This window comes from Ostrea edulis, chromosome 7 (genome assembly GCF_947568905.1).
Source record: "Ostrea edulis chromosome 7, xbOstEdul1.1, whole genome shotgun sequence".
NCBI classification, from domain to species: domain Eukaryota; kingdom Metazoa; phylum Mollusca; class Bivalvia; order Ostreida; family Ostreidae; genus Ostrea; species Ostrea edulis.
In genome coordinates this window covers 79,261,883-79,280,544 of record NC_079170.1, presented here as the reverse complement: position 1 = coordinate 79,280,544, position 18,662 = coordinate 79,261,883, and the positions used below count along the sequence as shown (strand labels likewise).

At 34.6% G+C, this 18,662-nt stretch overlaps 1 long non-coding RNA gene across 1 annotated transcript; it reads left to right on the top strand.

Moving 5' to 3' along the window:
- Window positions 1-1,886: 1,886 nt before the first annotated feature.
- Window positions 1,887-18,272, top strand: LOC125674594 (uncharacterized). The gene is made up of 3 exons (XR_008797337.1): window positions 1,887-2,012; window positions 2,508-2,579; window positions 17,822-18,272. It is a non-coding gene; the product is annotated as an uncharacterized LOC125674594 (long non-coding RNA).
- The last annotated feature ends 390 nt before the right edge of the window (window positions 18,273-18,662 follow it).

Genomic DNA, 18,662 nt, shown 5'->3' with positions numbered 1-18,662 from the left:
AAATATCGTCAATCCCCTTTTAATGACAATGAATGTTTCAAATTACTGGTCCTTAAACTTTAAATCTTAAAGATTTATTTAATTAATTTTATGTATAATTGTGACGGAATTTTATTTTGTGAAGGAGAATGAGTGATATAATTTTCTTGTATCAGTTGTAGGTTGAAAATCAGATTAAAGACTGTAAGTTGTGACACTTTTATCATTATCATTTCTTGTTTCAATATTTACTGCTGTCGAAAAATCTCCGATTGCTATTTGATTTTATAAATGAATAGCGCATTTTGACGAATGAAAAAGTGAAGATAACGAACATTGACCAACTTCATGGAAAAGTATCTAGATCCGCTCGTTTACATCAGAGACATGCATGTTATATACATTGTATGTCTTTGTTTACATATTGGGGCTGCACTCGCTCTAACGGCAGATCGATCAACTATTCCAAAATGGATGCTTTCAACTAATTTTAAAATAACTTATGATTATCGATCTCATGGTTTCTAGCAAATATTTATTGTAAAAAAAAATATGATTATCTTGAAATACTCGCATTATGACTTGATATAAATATATGTTATCGTAGCACTTAATGCAAGTTGTGTTTCCGTTTGCCGGAGGGGCTTGAGAATTTGTAATTGTCTTTTCATCAATTGTATGATCTGAATTACCTTCTTAGATGTCTGAACTTTGAAATTGAAACGATTGCATATTCAGATTCACAAACATGTCTGGATTTTTCTTAACAAGATTGCCCTCCATGGGTTGAGAACAGATTTGTTAATTTTCATGACATGATTCTGTTATAAATAGCTTTGCATATTATACACTCGTGACCTGCTTAAGATGTATATCATCACCTGGATCAATAAAATGTTTAAACACAGCCAGTGTACTTCCTGTTAAATCATAATCGGTTGGTTAATTTTAGAGTCCGACATTCAGTCTGTCTTTATTGACTTGATGTGATATCACGATGACATACAAATGTACCAGTACACACAGTAAGCATTTCGATCGAAAGTCAAGGCATAATTAAATAAATCAAATTACAACCTTTGAATTAATCTTAAGTATTTGTATCATAAATTAGTAAAATACAGAATTAAAATACGTGTGTAGGGGTATAGATATTGACAAAGTTTCTGAGATAAAACAAGAAAGGTAAAACCATGCATAATCATGCACTGTAGCTTTAGAAATACGAAAAAACCTTCCCGACACAAAATGTAGTCCTTCTCAAAGCCTTTGTATAGATTTGACAATACCGGTATCAAAATTCATCTGAATATAATTACATGTTTTCCCCTAAAATAGTTCTAAAGCCTCATTGTTATTTCGGATTTCAAACATTTCGGTTGAGCATCCCTGAAGAGACATTATTTGTCGAAATGCGCATCTGGTGCATCAAAATTGGTAACGTATAAGTTTTACATTATGACCCCTGGTCGAGGCCTCTGCTAGTGGACTGTTATTCCCCGAGGGTCTCTACAGCTGAGTACCTAAGTACTTCGTTACTAACTTGAAAATATGGATGTATAATTAATTGCTGTTATAAAATTTAGAAATCCATTTGAAAATTATGGATTATCTCTCTCACGCATAGCTCTTATCCTTTGACGAATTTGACTCCACTTTTTTTGGCACACTGTTTCCCCCTAAAATAGCTCTAAAACTCCATTGTTATTTCAGATTTCAAACATTTCGGTTGAGCATCACTGAAGAGACATTACAATGTATTTGTCGAAATGCGCATCTGGTGCATTAAAATTGGTACCGTTTAAGTTTACATGTAGGCATCAAACACATAATATGTTTGGTGCAATAAAGATATATCAAACTAATACCTAGTAACAAATATAGTTATAGAATCCTGCGCAATAGCTATTGTGTTCACACTCCGAGGAGCTAGTAACTTCCGTGTTCCTCTTCTTCCTATATTATCTTGTAGCGTGCAGTTTTGTAAACAGTTTAACGCATACGCTTGGTTAATATCCAGAATCCCTGAACAGGTTTGATTTGATTTTATCTTATTTTCATTTTCAAAATCGATACTTCAGGTACATACACTGTATAACTACATATGAACTTTACTTTTATTTGTAATTCATTTAACCAGAGTCAAAAGTACAGCATAACAATTTCAACCTGTAAACAGGAGATAGATCAATGTTCGTTATCTTCACTTTTTCATTCGTCAAAATGCGCTATTCATTTATAAAATCAAATAGCAATCGGAGATTTTTCGACAGCAGTAAATATTGAAACAAGAAATGATAATGATAAAAGTGTCACAACTTACAGTCTTTAATCTGATTTTCAACCTACAACTGATACAAGAAAATTATATCACTCATTCTCCTTCACAAAATAAAATTCCGTCACAATTATACATAAAATTAATTAAATAAATCTTTAAGATTTAAAGTTTAAGGACCAGTAATTTGAAACATTCATTGTCATTAAAAGGGGATTGACGATATTTAAGGTGGTCTACATGTTTGTAGTTTGATCAGAGCAACATGCCGGATCTGGATATGAATATCAGGGACCCTAACGACATCAATGACCATATCAAGGTGAGATCCCTTGTCTATATCGCTTGTCTAAATCCCTTCTCTATAGGTCTTGTCTAAATTCCTCGTCTAAATCCCTTTCTATAGGTCTTCCCGAAATCCCTTGTACAAATCCCTGTTTTATATACGTTGTCTAAATCCCCTGACTAAATCCCTTTATATAGGTGTTGTCCAAATTCCTTGTCTAAATCCTTATACTAGATCCCTTGTCCAGATCACTCCTCTCAACCCCTTGTTGTAACCCCTTGTTTGGACCATTTGACTAGATGTCTGACCCAGGTGGTTGCTTCATCACTAGCATCATCCAAAATGGCATAATAAATTTTCTTGTGAACAGTTCTCGCATGCGCATGTATTAGAGAGATTCCTACCTCCAAGTCAAGACTTCATTATTATTGTTGATGCACACGGAGCTCTCGAGATTTAGGTCCGACTGACATTTTTACCAAAGTTACAACTCGGATAATATAAAAAAAAATAACGGTACTGTTAACAATCAGATATTTAGGATTTTTTGTATAAAAACATTTCTTATAACACAGATTTAAATATAATTGATACCTATGGCATGCCAAACGTTGCAATATTTGATCTTTTCCATTTGTATTCTATAATTTTCCATCTGTATTTTATATTTTCCATTTTCATTTTATAATTTTTCATTTGCATTGTATAATTTCCATTTTTATTGTATAATTTTCCATTTGTATTCTATATTTTCCATTTGTATTATATGATGTTTACGTTTGCATTGTAAAATTATCATTTGCATTGCAAAATCTTTCATTTGTATTGCATCTGAGGAATTGTTTATTTTGATTTGTAACGAAGGATTTCATTAGTTTAGGTCCCACTTATATTTAGCGGTCACCAGCTGTAGCAATCTCTACCCAGAGTTATCGTTCCCGCTACGTTCCACTAATACCTCTGTCAACGTCTAAAAATCCATATCAAAACGTATTAAAACTAACTTAGCATATCAAACTGTAATGATCATATCTAAGCAAATCAAACACTTGTCTGAATTTTATAAACGCAGAGGCTGGTAAATATGAGACACCTGAGCGAATTAAAAGGTTTTATATAAATATTCATCCATCCAATAATACTAGAATAATCATGGAATTCGTTGTTTTTGTGAACTTACTGTAAGATTTTAAGCTTAACACTAAAACTTGTAAAATCATACTTTATGATGCAATAGGTCGAAATAAGTTTTGCCAAGAATCTTGACATTCAGACGTTGACAGAGGTGTTGTAGCGCAGCGTAATACGCCCTCTGGTGAGAGATTGCAGCTGTAGAATGGGGGAGTATTAACTATATTTAAGCCCAAGGTTTGATGCACACGTCTAAGGTTTGATGACACGAGTTCAGTGTATAACTCGAACATGCGACCTCACGGTTACGAACGAAAGGGTATGTCACTGAACTACCGCGACCGGTTCCATATACATTGTAGAATATAGAATACAAATGGAAAATTATACAATACAAATGGAAATTATACAAAGTAAATGGAAAATTATACAATACAAATGGAAAAAATTAAATATTGCAACGTTTGACATGCCATACATACCTCCCTTCTTAACGATATTAAAATATTGAGTGCTTGACGAAATAGAAGATACCATATCTTACGCACCAATTCTCAGAATAAGTACATCTGTAGTCTCTTTGACAGAATCCATTTCTACATACTTTACTTGGTGAACACGCCGTATTTAGAAAGTTGTTGCAGTTATTTTTAATTCAAATGTAACTCTATTTACAATTTCACTTAAAGCAACACTTTAGGAACCGATAATGTATAAAATACAAATCAGAAAATTCATCAAATTTGCCTAAACCTGTAAGCCGTCGAATAAGGGTATAGTGCATTTCTGTATTTGTGAAATCTAAGATGACTTTCACGAGGTATTGATAACAATATTCTTTCACAACTCATGTGTAGATGGATATCTAGAACAGGGAGGAAGATACGCAAGATCGTTTTTTATTCATTTTTTTTACTCTATTCGATCGATGTCGCTAAGAAGTGCGTAATATACGTTGCCAGTAGGGGATTTTCGAGTTCTTCCATATCCGTGTTTATTTTGCATTTAGTCACTATTACGTCATACTTTTTTAGGCATGGTCATATCCGGTTTATCGTAGTTAACGTAAATACGCTAAGTCTTGTGTAAGTGTATACACAACCTATTAAAATAGAAGATTATTCTATGTAAGTATAATCGAACTAAAGACATTTTTGTTACAGATAAGTGTTTCTTGTTCCTTTTACCGTAAAGGTAATATACAAAGGCTATGTAAGCTTGCAATTGGTATAAATTTGTTGTTTTATATACATAATAAAAATGATCTCAAGCTCTTGAAAATCAATCGCCGGTCGGTAAAGAAAACTGACTGAATGACTGAGTTGTCGGCAATCATCAATAAAATTGTGGGGGAAAATTGAATGAAGACATATACCAGCTATTGAAAGTTATTATGCCATGATTTATCTTCACAAATATTGAGCACCATTGGAATGAACGGCGACTTCGGCATTGGAATCCGATAATGGATATATCGGTACTTCTGAGGCGTGCACGTAGACTGAGGGAGGGGGAGGGAATGGTCCCCATTTAAACAGCCCCCCCCCGACTTTTTATGGCGGCAGAAGTGAATGGTACGAATGCAATTTATGAAGTGAATCCATAATGTGTTTTCCCTACGATTCAAGTAATCAGAATTTGAGAAAAAAATATTCTTAAGCAATATATATGATACGTTAATACCCTACCCCCCCCCCCCCCCCATCGCGGGCGTTGGCACGATAAAGAACCCTCACTGCTACGGCCCTGAGCGCAAAGCATATGTCCAAATTTGCGGTACTTAAAATGAGAAATGAGTGAAAACTCCTCGACGAGTCGTAAAAACAATACATCATTCAACCCCCCCCCCTCCTGAATTTTAAAAGGTGTGAAAAAATATATATTGAGGTATAATAAGTCGTATGCCACTACTTAACCTTCATCCATGCATATCAAATTTGACTGCCATTTATTCTTGTCAAGAAGTGTGAAGGCATCTTCTCTGACTACCAACCCCCTTCCATGAAAAACGATGCTACGTCACGTGCCTGTTATCCTCTATTACGTAAATCCGTATTACATCCCTCTGCCAAAAACCAATGGGACTGGTACTAAAATTCGGTTTCAAAACCAGTGAGTAAAATAAGTGAACGAAATCGTCTGACAATTGTTAGTTAAACCGGAAGAAAATCGCCATAGCAAGTGACTTAGGTAGGTTCTAAAACACAAAATACGCACGGAACGGAAGAACTCGAAAATCCCCTATTATCCCTTAGCGAGCGCTTATTAGGGGCAATCCAGATAACGGAAGTCGTACGGTCAGAGTCCTCTAGCGAACAAGTATAGTCTGACGTCACAATGTTATATTGTTCTGTCTCCGATAAGTACCGTGCGAACAACATGAACATCAAAAAAAAAAAAAAAAAGCTAACGCTACAAGTCTTAATACCTTGTATGGAAAAGAAATCTAATGCATTTTTATTGGTGTTTATAACGAGGAAAAAATATTAAAAATAATCGCGAGTACTTTGTAAACAATCTGGCGAGTACATCGTAGGAAATCTATGAACATTTTTAGCTCACCTGAGCTGAAAGCTCAAGTGAGCTTTTCTGATCACCCGTATTCCGGCGTCCGTCCCTCTGTCCGTCCGACTGTCCGTCCGTCTGTCCGTCTGTAAACTTTTCACATTTTCAACTTCTTCTCAACAACCACTGGGCCAATTTCAACCAAAGTTGGCACAAAACATCCTTAGGTCAAGGGAATTCTAAACTGTTAAAATAAAGGGCCAGGCCACCTTCCAAGGAGAGATAATCAAGAAAAGGTAAAAATAGAGTAGGGTCATTAAAAAATCTTCTTCTCAAGAACCACTGGGCCAGAAAAGATGAAATTTATATGAAAGCTTCCTTATATAATGTAGATTCTAAATTGTTAAAATCATGGCCCCCGGGGGTCGGATGGGGCCACAATAGGGGATCAAAGTTTTACATACAAACATATAGGGAAAATCTTTAAAAATCTTCTTCTCAAGAACCACTGAGCCAGAAAAGCTGAGATTTATATGAAAGCTTCCTGATATAATGCAGATTGTAAATTGTTAAAATCATGGCCCCCGGGGGTCGGATGGGGCCACAATAGGGGATCAAAGTTTTACATACAAATATATAGGAAAAATATTTAAAAATCTTCTTCTCAAGAACCACTAAGCCAGAAAAGCTGAGATTTATATGAAAGCTTCCTTATATAATGCAGATTCTAAATTGTTAAAATTATGGCCCCCGGGGGTCGGATGGGGCCACAATAGGGGATCAAAGTTTTACATACAAATATATAGGGAAAATCTTTAAAAACCTTCTTCTCAAGAACCACTGAGCCAGAAAAGCTGAGATTTATATGAAAGCTTCCTGATATAATGCAGATTGTAAATTGTTAAAATCATGGCCCCCGGGGGTCGGATGGGGCCACAATAGGGGATCAAAGTTTTACATACAAATATATAGGAAAAATATTTAAAAATCTTCTTCTCAAGAACCACTAAGCCAGAAAAGCTGAGATTTATATGAAAGCTTCCTTATATAATGCAGATTCTAAATTGTTAAAATTATGGCCCCCGGGGGTCGGATGGGGCCACAATAGGGGGGTCAAAGTTTTACATACAAATACATAGGGAAAATCTTTAAAAATCTTCTTCTCAAGAACCACTAAGCCAGAAAAGCTGAGATTTATATGAAAGCTTCCTGATATAATGCAGATTCTAAATTGTTAATATCACGACCCCCGGGGGTCGGATGGGGTCACAATAGGGGGTCAAAGTTTTACATACAAATATATAGGAAACATCTTTAAAAATCTTCTTCTCAAGAACCACTGAGCCAGAAAAGCTGAGATGTATATGAAAGCTTCCTGATATAGTGCAGATTATAAATTGTTAAGATCATGGCCCCCGGGGGTCGGATGGGGCCACAATAGGGGGTCAAAGTTTTACATACAAATGTATAGGAAAAATCTTTAAAAATCTTTTTCCCAAGAACCACTGAGCCAGAAAAGCTGAGATTTATATGAAAGCTTCCTGATTCAGTACAGATTCTAAATTGAAAAAATCATGGCCCCCGGGGATTGGATGGGGCCATAATAGGGGGTCGAAGTTTTTTTTTTTTTTTTTTTTTTGTTTTTTTTTATATAGTGCAGATTCAAGTTTGTTAAAATCATGGACCCGGGGATTGGATGGGGCCTCAATGGGGACATCAAAGTTTTACATACAAATATATAGGAAAAATCTTTTTAAATCTTCTTCTCAAGAACCACTGAGCCAGAAAAGCTGAGGTTTATATGAAAGCTTCCTGATATAGTGCAGATTATAAATTGTTAAGATCATGGCCCCCGGGGGTCGGATGGGGCCACAATAGGGGGTCAAAGTTTTACATTCAAATATATAGGAAAAATCTTTAAAAATCTTCTTCCCAGAACCACTGAGCCAGAAAAGCTGAGATTTATATGAAAGCTTTCTGATATAGTGCAGATTCAGGTTTGTTAAAATCATGCCCCCCTGGGGTAGGATGGGGCCACAATAGGGGATCAAAGTTTTACATAGAAATATATAGGGAAAATCTTTAAAAATCTTCTTCTCAAGAACCATTGGGCCAAAGAAGTTCACATTTACATGAAAGCTTTCTGACATAGTGTAGATTCAAGTTTGCAAAAACCATGGCCTCCAGGGGAAGGTTTGGGGCCATAATTGGGACTACGGTTTTACATGCAAATAGATATGGAAAATCTTCTGATGTGGACCAAGGTGACTCAGGTGAGCGATGTGGCCCATGGGCCTCTTGTTTGATGTCACAAGATCAGAAGAGAATCTGGTCAATCCCAATTCATTTAATAAGGGTGTTTCATGATGTATGTAAAAAATGTTCAAGGAGGAAAACGGTCCATTCCTAAAATGGAAGTTTATTCTATATTATCGGAAAGGGGGGGTCTCAATGGTGCAAGTTCATTTCCGCATGGGCTATATAAACAGTAGTCCTGAAATATAGTTCGTTTATCATAAATAAACTTTAGAATTACAGGGTTGTCACTAAGAATCTGCGTCCTGGAAAACAGAAAATTTATTTGGGACGCAAGGATGTCTCAGATGCGAGTAAAAATCAGACCAAAATCCATTGTTCTTAAAGGTCTGTTATTTGTGTATTAATTTTTAAAACCCCGCGGAAGGAAACATCCCTGTATCATTTTACGCTCTATTGAACCGAGTTACCTCAAAGAGAGAAAAGTATCAGCTTGTGTTCATTTTGTCATAGTGAATTAATCAACGGCTGACAAATAGCCCGAGATGTTGAAAAATTGAATATATACTAGCGGAAAAAAGAAACTGCATTATAAAATTAAGTATAATTTTTGTATATTATTGTTTATTATTATAAAATCTAAAAAAAAAATCGATAAAAGTGATATTTTTAACAATATCGGATAGTACCCGACTCAGATGCACGGACTTTTTCATGGTTAGTGAACACATGTTGTTTATTGAAGTGTTCGTACGCAAGAGTTTTACTGGCCAATACTGTTTGGAGTAAGAAAGTGTAAAAGGTTTACACCATGGGCTAGTAAAGGTAATGGGGGACCCCCTAGGGATTTTTGCAAACAAGTATTTTTTAATGTACATAGTCCCTAGATTCTAAATCAGGTTGTTTGACATTTCTACGTGGGGGCGTTTACGAGTTTTGGGGCAAAAAACATAAATTTGTAAAAATGATAGCAAAAAACTGGAAAAACTCTTCAGATCCGATATAGATGTCATTGACATTTGCAAACAAGTATTTTTTGAACGAATATAACTCTTTGTTTATATAAAAAGTTGTTTGACATAAATATGTGAGGGCATTTACGAGTTTTGGGGTTAAAACATGATTTTTTTCTTTAAAAATCGACGAAAAATAGAAAACTCCTTCAGATCCTATATAGATGACATGGACATTTGAAAACAATTATTTTCTGAAAGTCTGTAATCCTCTAACTATAAATCAGATTGTTAACATTGAGACCTTTTAGATTTTGGGGGCCAAAACCAAAAATTTGTAAAAATAATAGCCGAAAACTGGAAAAAACTCTTCACATCCGATATAGATGTCATTGACATTTACAAACAAATATTATGTGAACTCATGTAACCTTTTAATTGACAAGATGTTTGACATAAATAATTGGGGATGTTTACGACTTCTGGGGCTAAAACATGATTTTTTTTCTTTAAAAATTGCCGAAAAATGAAAAAGTTCTTCAGATCATTTATAAATAATATGAACCTTTGAAAACAATTCTTTTTTGAAAGTATGTAACCCTTGAATTGTAAAAAAAATTGTTTGACATTAATGCAAGGGGACCTTTTCAAGTTTTGGGGCAAACTCATGAAATTTGTAATTAAAGTATTGTTTAAAAATGGAAAAACTTCCAGAATCTTGCAAACACAATATGGACATTTGCAAAAATGTATTTTGCATTAAAGAACTTAACTCCTTGTTTATATATCAAGTTGTTTGACATTAAGGTGAGGTATATTAATTACTGAGTTATTAGTAAGGGATATTCTTGCATGCAATATTAATCCAGAATTTATAATCGCATTGCAAATAGTATTTCAAACTCTTGAGTCTGTGAGTAACTTCTACAACCGGCCGCGACAAACCTAAGTTGTTACAGCAGGTAGTGACAGTTCCATGCCAAACGCTCGGCATCAGGTGTGAATGTCACGAGTCCTCGGAGATGACCTTAAAAACGGATGTCCCGTGTCGCAGTAGGTGTGGCACGCTAAAGAACCCTCACTGCTCAATGGCCGTAAGCGCCGGGTAAAGGCCTAAATTTGAAGCCCTTCACCGGTCTCCATATGAGTGAAAAATTCTCGAGAGGGACGTTAAGCAAGATACAATCAGTCAATCTACAATGACATAACCTGTTTGATAGTGTAATTAACTAAGTACTTCTCGTTAGATGGTGCACAGTCATTTTAAACGTCAGGTGCTTAGGTAATATCCATTTGCCATCCATAACTGAGACACATATGTCCTGAGAGTACGATTTGGGAAACATTTTGCCATTGAAAATAAGATGGCATGTCTGATACGACTTGAGAGAGATATGCAATGAGATATTATATACACATGTATTCAGAGATGATGGTAAGTTATTGCATGGCAATTTTGTGGCAGTCAGAAATCTGCCTTTTGATTATCATAGTAGATTCTTTGACTTGAAAGGGTTAACGCAAATGCAGACTCAATTCAATAGCAACACATGCAGATTATATAAGTTCGCCTTTGGAGTTTTCCGAAATTCAATTTTGCTACCAAATTTTCTTTGTGTTTTTTATTTAGGTTTCAGGATTTGTAATCGCTGTTACTAGTATATGAATCGGGATAAATGACAAGTATCTCTCTCTGAGCTTTGTAATACTTTAAACCACAAAGTAATTCTACACGATATGTATCTCCATATATTCGGATAAAGTCAAATACCTTTCCTTGTTGCTCAAGATTTATATCAATTTTAGGTTCTGACTTGTTTAGATCATCGGACTTGGTGTACGTTTTTCTACAGGTTGGATAAAACATTCCCCCTTTAGCAAACAAATCAATATACTGAACTTTACTGAATAGTTGTCCCGTGGGTATCTGGTTTAGAAGTGATAGGTCCTCGGTACCTTTTGCTTTTCGTAAGAGGGGAATAATGGGGCAAGAAAACCATTGTCCTGTGGGAAACCAGGTTAGAATAGATCCTCATTACCTTTTGCTTATCGTAATAGGTGACTAAACGGGGCGGTCCTTTGGATGAGATCGCAAAAACCGAGGTCTCGTTTCACAGCAAGTGTGGCATGATAAAGATCCCTCCCTGCTCAATGGCGTTAAGCGCCGAGCATAGGCCTACATTTTGCAGCCCTTCATTGGCAATGGTGACATTTCCATATGAGTGAAAAATTCTCGAGCAGTACGTTTAACAATATACAATCAACCAACTAATTCATTGTGTTATAGTCACTTTTATTGTATGCGGAGTTTTTTAAATGGCTTCTACTGTTTTTGTCACACACTGAACAAGTTTGAGTTTTTTCCTTGTACTTGAGTTTCTTCATTACAGAACAGACATTTATGGGCGGGGAAAAGTATTGATAGTGTCACTGTGAACACAGATTGAGTGAGCGTCTCTTAGTCTTACAGTTCACTCAAGATTCGGCGCAACTTCGTCAATGCTCAAGTTGTACTTCTAGTAACTAATTGATATTTGTAAATTATTATAACACCAGCAATAGAAACCATGCAAGGCACCATTTAAAGCTAGTAAACAATATATGCCTTTATTATTCTTGGGACTCTGTCTTATGTGATATCCTTATAAGTAAGCTGAAAATTGAAAAGGTGTTCAATATTACATATGACAATATATTTTTATCTATTTTACAATTGTATATCAATACAATTCATTAATCTAAATTATTCATAAATTAGTTTATTGTTTTTAATGACATTCTCAATAGTCGAGCCATTATTTATCAGGGTTTCCCCCATGTTTGCATTGCATACTCAAACGTAATCCATGTGCTTTCTTTTTATTGATTATACACATTTATGGGCTTCCATACCTTATATATATCGTGTGAGACAACGATTTTTATGTTGAAAGTTATATTTACTAACTCAAGATTGTATATATATATATATATATATATATATATATATATATATATATAAAGAGAGGGTCTCTGGATTTTATTATCTAGGAATGAACCACTTTTCATAATGTTTATTTAGTATTGAACATGTTAATAGGTACATGCTATTTTGGGAATGTAGTATACACTGTATAATTTCGTAAGACATGAATTTGTAGACATTTAAAGGGACTGATTCACGATTTTCTCCAAAATTTTAATTTTCACTTTTAATAATCAAAATCTACTGTGTAATATGTTTAAAAGATTTCACATAAAAATTAAGGTTGTACATTATCACGGAAGCTCATTTTATAGAGTTCATTATTTGTTTTGTAAACAAAGATTGCGGTATGTTATTGTTTACGAAATTTTTAAAAGAAATGGATATCGATCTAAGTTGATTATAATTTTCACATTTCAAGCATTCTTCGGATAAAATGTTTCATCTAAAAGTTAAAATGTGCGACTATGCAAAATTAAGATGCTTTATATTGCAACATTGATATGTCACTTATTTGTTTGTATACATAAAAAGACTCGAGTCTTTGTTTACATAACACATATTTAAGGCTAAAATATAGCTTTTATTCTTGCATTCAGAAGGTTAAAATTTTGGTTGTCAACATAAAATGTTATACTTTTAATATTAAACATCAAAAATAAAAACAATTTTTTCAAAAATTGTGAACCAGTCCCTTTAAAGCACGCGACCGAGAGAGCGTAATGGTTTGAAAAAAATAGAACATCTGTTACAAAGATCTCGCAAGTCACACCTTTGGATTAAGATTGTAAACTTACGTGGATTATCATTCCAATCTTGCGGTCTCCTACCTCCAAAATACACTGCACCTTGCAATGTTCATAAAAGGCAGGGTGAGACGAAATGTGACGTCATGTCTGTGTTGACATACGTCACAATAACTACTGTGACAGAGGCTAGGAGAAGAAATGTAAACAAACGGTGTTTTAGTAAATGAATATAGATATAAGAAATGAACATCACTTTTGAGCTGTTCATGGTCAATATGAACGGATTTGGATTTGAGGCAAATTCTCTGTGAATCGCTAGCGCGATTCACAGAATTTGCCTCAAATCCAAATCCGTTCATACTGACCATGAACAGCTCAAAAGTGATGTTCATTTCTTAAATGAATAATAGCTGTGTTTTTGTGTACTACATGTATATAGACTTAAGGAATTAGGGACACGATTAGAGCTGAACATATTCAAATTATATTTTTACATTTTTATCTTTATAATGTTTAACTAAGGTTTTTCTAATGGTCAGCAAAAAATTGAATGTCAGTTGTTGAGGCAATTGGGAGATACAGCGCTCACAAGTTTTTATTATGTAAACAAGGCTCGTACCATGTGTTTGTTTACATTGGCTTGATATATAAGCCGTTCTTGGCACACTGATTTTGACAGCGGATAACTCCGTTTACCTGATCAGGATAGAGGTATCACGGCGGGTGTGATCGGTCAACAGGGGATGCTTACTCCTCCTAGGCACCTGATCCCACCTCTGGTGTGTCCAGGGGTCCGTGTTTGCCCAACTCTCTATTTTGTATTGCTTATAGGAGTTATGAGATTGATCACTGTTCGTTATCTTCACCTTGTACAAGTAAGTTTCGTTTAAAGCAGATTTTATTTCAATTTACGAGTTAATTCGGAACACAATTAAATAGTTTCTAGTGTTTGGTACATCTCATTTTGTTTTAAACCTGTTATTTTCTATCAAGCGATCTATATGTAAACAAAAACATGGCACAAGCCTTGTTTACATAACAAAGAATTGTGAGTACTGTATCTCACATGTAACATAAAGACTGATATTCCAATTTCGGTGGAACATTAGAAATGCTTTAGTTAAGCACTGTAAACAATAGAAACTGAAGAAAAAAAAATTAATTTTCTGCTCAAATCTTAAGTAGATTTTTATTTTTAATTTATAGTACAGTGAAACTTCTCCAAACCGGCCCCTCAGAAAACCGGTTCTCCCTGAATATCGGCCGATTTTTAAAGTCCCGGCAGAAAGCTTTACATTTCCTTACAAAGAAAGTCTTGCAAAATCGGCCACCCCTGAAAACCGGACATCAACCACATTTTAGAGTACATTTGTTAACAAACATGTGTAATTTAGCCTTATCATACCGGCCACTTTGTGAAGACTAGAAAAAATCATTGACCGGAGGTGTGAAAACTACGAGTGGCCTATTTAATTTCTATTGCTTACCTGTGCTTTCAAGGGTGTTAAGTGACACTTGGCTAAACCAAGTGACCTTTCCAAATTCCGTACAAAATGTAAGAAACAGTTAGGAACATATTGAATGAATACAGTAGCAAACGCCATATTGTTGCACCATTCTATCGTATTGATATAAGCGGTAGTTGAAAAAAACCAAACCCATGACTGTTAATAAGAATTATTAAAATATAACTTAATGTTCTTGGTTTCCATAGACTTAAATTTCTTAAGAAATATTCAAATTAAAATTTCATATTTACTACTAAACGTTTAAAAACGTCAAAAGAAAATTGTTAATGATACATGTATAAGCAATGCATGTAAATGAAAAAAGAAATATAGGTAACAGGACTTCCAATATGCCTCTGTGTTTTCTCTATGTATCAGAATCCTGTTATAGATTTCCAGATTAAAGTTAGACGATTTCAGTGAGAATATTTCTTGTTAATTACACATGTATAATTACCTGTAGGTACATGCGGACTAATTTGATCTCCGCCGATAATTGATCATAGATCACCAGAAGAAAGACAGTGCCTATGTGAATATTGAGATAAAATGTTTCTAAATGCAAATTCTCGGTTAACCGGCCATCCCTGCAAACCGGACGTTTTTTCCGTCGGAGAGCGGGTCGGTTTAGAGAGGTTTCACTGTATATGCTTTTATATGTTGTTGGTATATCCCTATCTACGGTGTATATTATATATATACGGAGGTATGACGTCGACACGATAGTTATGGGGAAAACGCGTGTTTCTCGAAAGGTTTTCAGACCAGTTCTTTTAAACAAGAAAGATATTTTGCATGTGAATTTCCACTCTTTAATATATCTATGGTGTGTAAATATCAATATTGTTCCATGGTGACTTAGATGACCTCTTTACACCATAAACACAGGATATTGTTTTAAATCAAAAGAAAATAAGACATTATGAATATGATAATGAAATCATTAATTTCTTCAACATTTATTAAGGATTAAATTTTGGCTATGACGGGGGCCTACAAACAAGCATATCATGTATAGAGTTTTGTAAATTTCATGGTCTTCGAGATAGAGGTTCTGACTGCAGGCTGGGACCAAACTTGGTAGATAGTGTTTATGTGTAAAACATTTCAATAAAAATGTAGCATCTTCTCTAATGATATTGATACCAAAATTAAGACTAAATACATGTAGATATTTCAAAGGAACAGGTAGCCCTTTACAAAATTCTAAATTTCATAATCCCACGGGTGGGGTTTGGTTCACGGGACAGGTTGGGCTAAAATTATTATAATCACTAAAACTGTGTTTACCAACATGATATACAGTTTATATTTCAACATATTTAACAGTTTCAGGACATTATTTCTCATCCTTATTTGTATTTATTTCCTTACAGAAAATGTATCATTTTGGTGTGTGAAAATAAACAAAAAATGTGCTTGAACTCCCTTCCTGTTGTTTCTCCTCATTGACATTACAGACATAATTTTTGAAGCCCGCTAAGCGCTTTTCAATACTTTCAGTACTTTGATTAATCTTAAATACTCTTTACCATAAGTGCCTTTATTCAAAACTTTCCAGGATTTTAAGGGTCTGTTATGTAATATTTGAATGTATATACACTAGAGACAAGAACATCTTAAAATGTGTTTTTAATCCATCGTTTTAAGCATGTAAGCTACGTGATCGCATGAAAACTATTAAAGTAAATGTACATCTATAAGTTAGTGTATTTATTTTAAATCATTTCGTGTACAGAGTATTTCTCAAGCAAACAGATACATTAATTTGTCAATACAAAAAATGTTGAGTTTGTCTACTTATAAGCATATTATAATTGACGTTTTGTAATCTGCATTGCCATATTATTGATAAACATAATTACAAAAACAAGTGTTCTAAGTATTTTTTCGAAATTTCCGATGGTCGTCGGTAACATTTTTGTACTATAAATCAATACATGTATCTACTGCTTCCGATTACGTCAAACCCTTGAAGTTATTAGAATGTCAAATTTTGAGGTATAAATATTTAGAAATAGAATGGAAAAAATAAATAAATATAAATCCTTGAAGATAAAAAGATAATTTTATTTTCGCATAATCAACGTGAAAGTTGCAATTTATTTTGAGAAAATAGGTGTAGTACGGCTCATATTTATATCGCCCGCTGCTTAAACCCATAAGATACTGTTCATTCAAACATTACAATGTTTTCTTTGTTGTTTTATAGAGTGATGAAGGTAATTAGCATTGCAGAAAAAAATCATAACCCGTGTATTTTTCTGCACTAATTGGTATTTTATTTTTTACTTTTTTGGCACGCTGTTTTTGGCTATATTTAGTAGTTATTTTGGATTTCAAACATTTCGGTTGAGCACCACTGAAGAGACATTATTTGTCGAAATGCGCATCTGGTGCATCAAAATTGGTACCGTATAAGTTTTACATTGAATATATCGATATTTTTATGTATTTTTAAAAATATAAACTAGATTTAGTATTGAAACATCATATCGTGTACCATTTTGTCACTTTAAACGGAACAGCCAATGCAACCTCTGACCTTAACAATTCTCCATATTTGGTAATGATTGCGCCAACAGATGGTATGATGAAAATAATGTAAATTTCAAAAGAAACATAGATCTATGAGAAAAGGGTGCAGTGAATGTTAATATAACGCGATCATTCTAGCGATTGAGGTACCGTACATTTTATATGGTGATTCTAAAGGAAAAGCAGTTCGTTCCACACACCTCTCGAAATAATTCTTCTGATGAAAAAGTAGAAACTGATATTTCTTCATATTGAAATACGGTTTGAATACCATGTATAGAGACCGGAAGTATACATGTACATATACGTCGAACCCGGGCTTATTTCATCCCGTCTTTCTTTCAAAATTCAATCACTTGCTCGCAGTCACCAGACCAGTAAATTAATATATTAAATTCAGGTCGTTTCGATCGACCGATATAATCTTACATGTGTTTCGTATCAATAGTAAGCCCTTTTCTAGATACACGTACTAATGTAAGGGACCACAAAGGGTGTACCCGGTCAAGAGAACACGTTTAAACCCCTCCAAGGACATTCCACCTCTGGCGTTTCCAGGGATCCGTCATTGCCCCATTCTTAATTTTTTATTCTTTATAGGAGTTATGAGATTCATCACTGTTCCTTATCTTCAGCTTTTCGTCAGTAATTTGATTTTTCTGTTGTTCTTCAGGTGTCGTTTGAGGACGTGTTGGCAGAACCCGATGGCGCTCACAGCTGCGACTGTGTCTGGCGATGCAGTAGTTGTTGTTTCAACTGCAGCAAGAATTGTTGCTATAGATTGATGACGACGCTCTGTGGCATGTTTATCGCTCTCTATTGGGGTTGCGAGTTTGCTTTCATCACGTTTGAACAGGTCTGGTTCACCACACCTTGCCTGCGGGTTTTCAGTGTGTATCTGAGCTGTTACCAGAAGTTGTTTGGTACATTTATTGCCTGCGTACTCACACCAATCTGCGAAACAATCGGTTTGATATTCAGCAATATTTCTATTACGAGAAAATGAGTGTTACAACAGTATATTCCGTGGTATTTCTCGGAATGAAATGATTCTTGATTTTCTACAATATGACAAATTCCTATCACTCAAGTTTGTCTTCTTTAATAAATCGTGTTGTTTTTCCTGTGTTTGTTGCTGTTGCTTTGTTTTTATTTGATTTTTTATTTCTTTTTTTTTTTTTGGTTATTTTAATGCTTTTCGTTTTTTTATGTTCCCATAAGTCATTTGCGAGTATCCTAAAAACTATTAGTCAAGCGGACAGTACGGTAACGCGTATTGCAGATCATATATGGTCAACATACCACCCTAAGTACATGTATATTATACAAGTACAAGAAATCATTATTTCAATGATCCGAGACAAAACCAAATATCACTAAATATAGTATATCCAGGGGTCCGTGTTTTCCCAACTCTCTGTTTTGTATTGATTATAGTTCGTTATCGTCACCATTCATTATCTACCTTATTACTTCGATTATAGAATATTCAAACATACGAACTCTGACGTCAC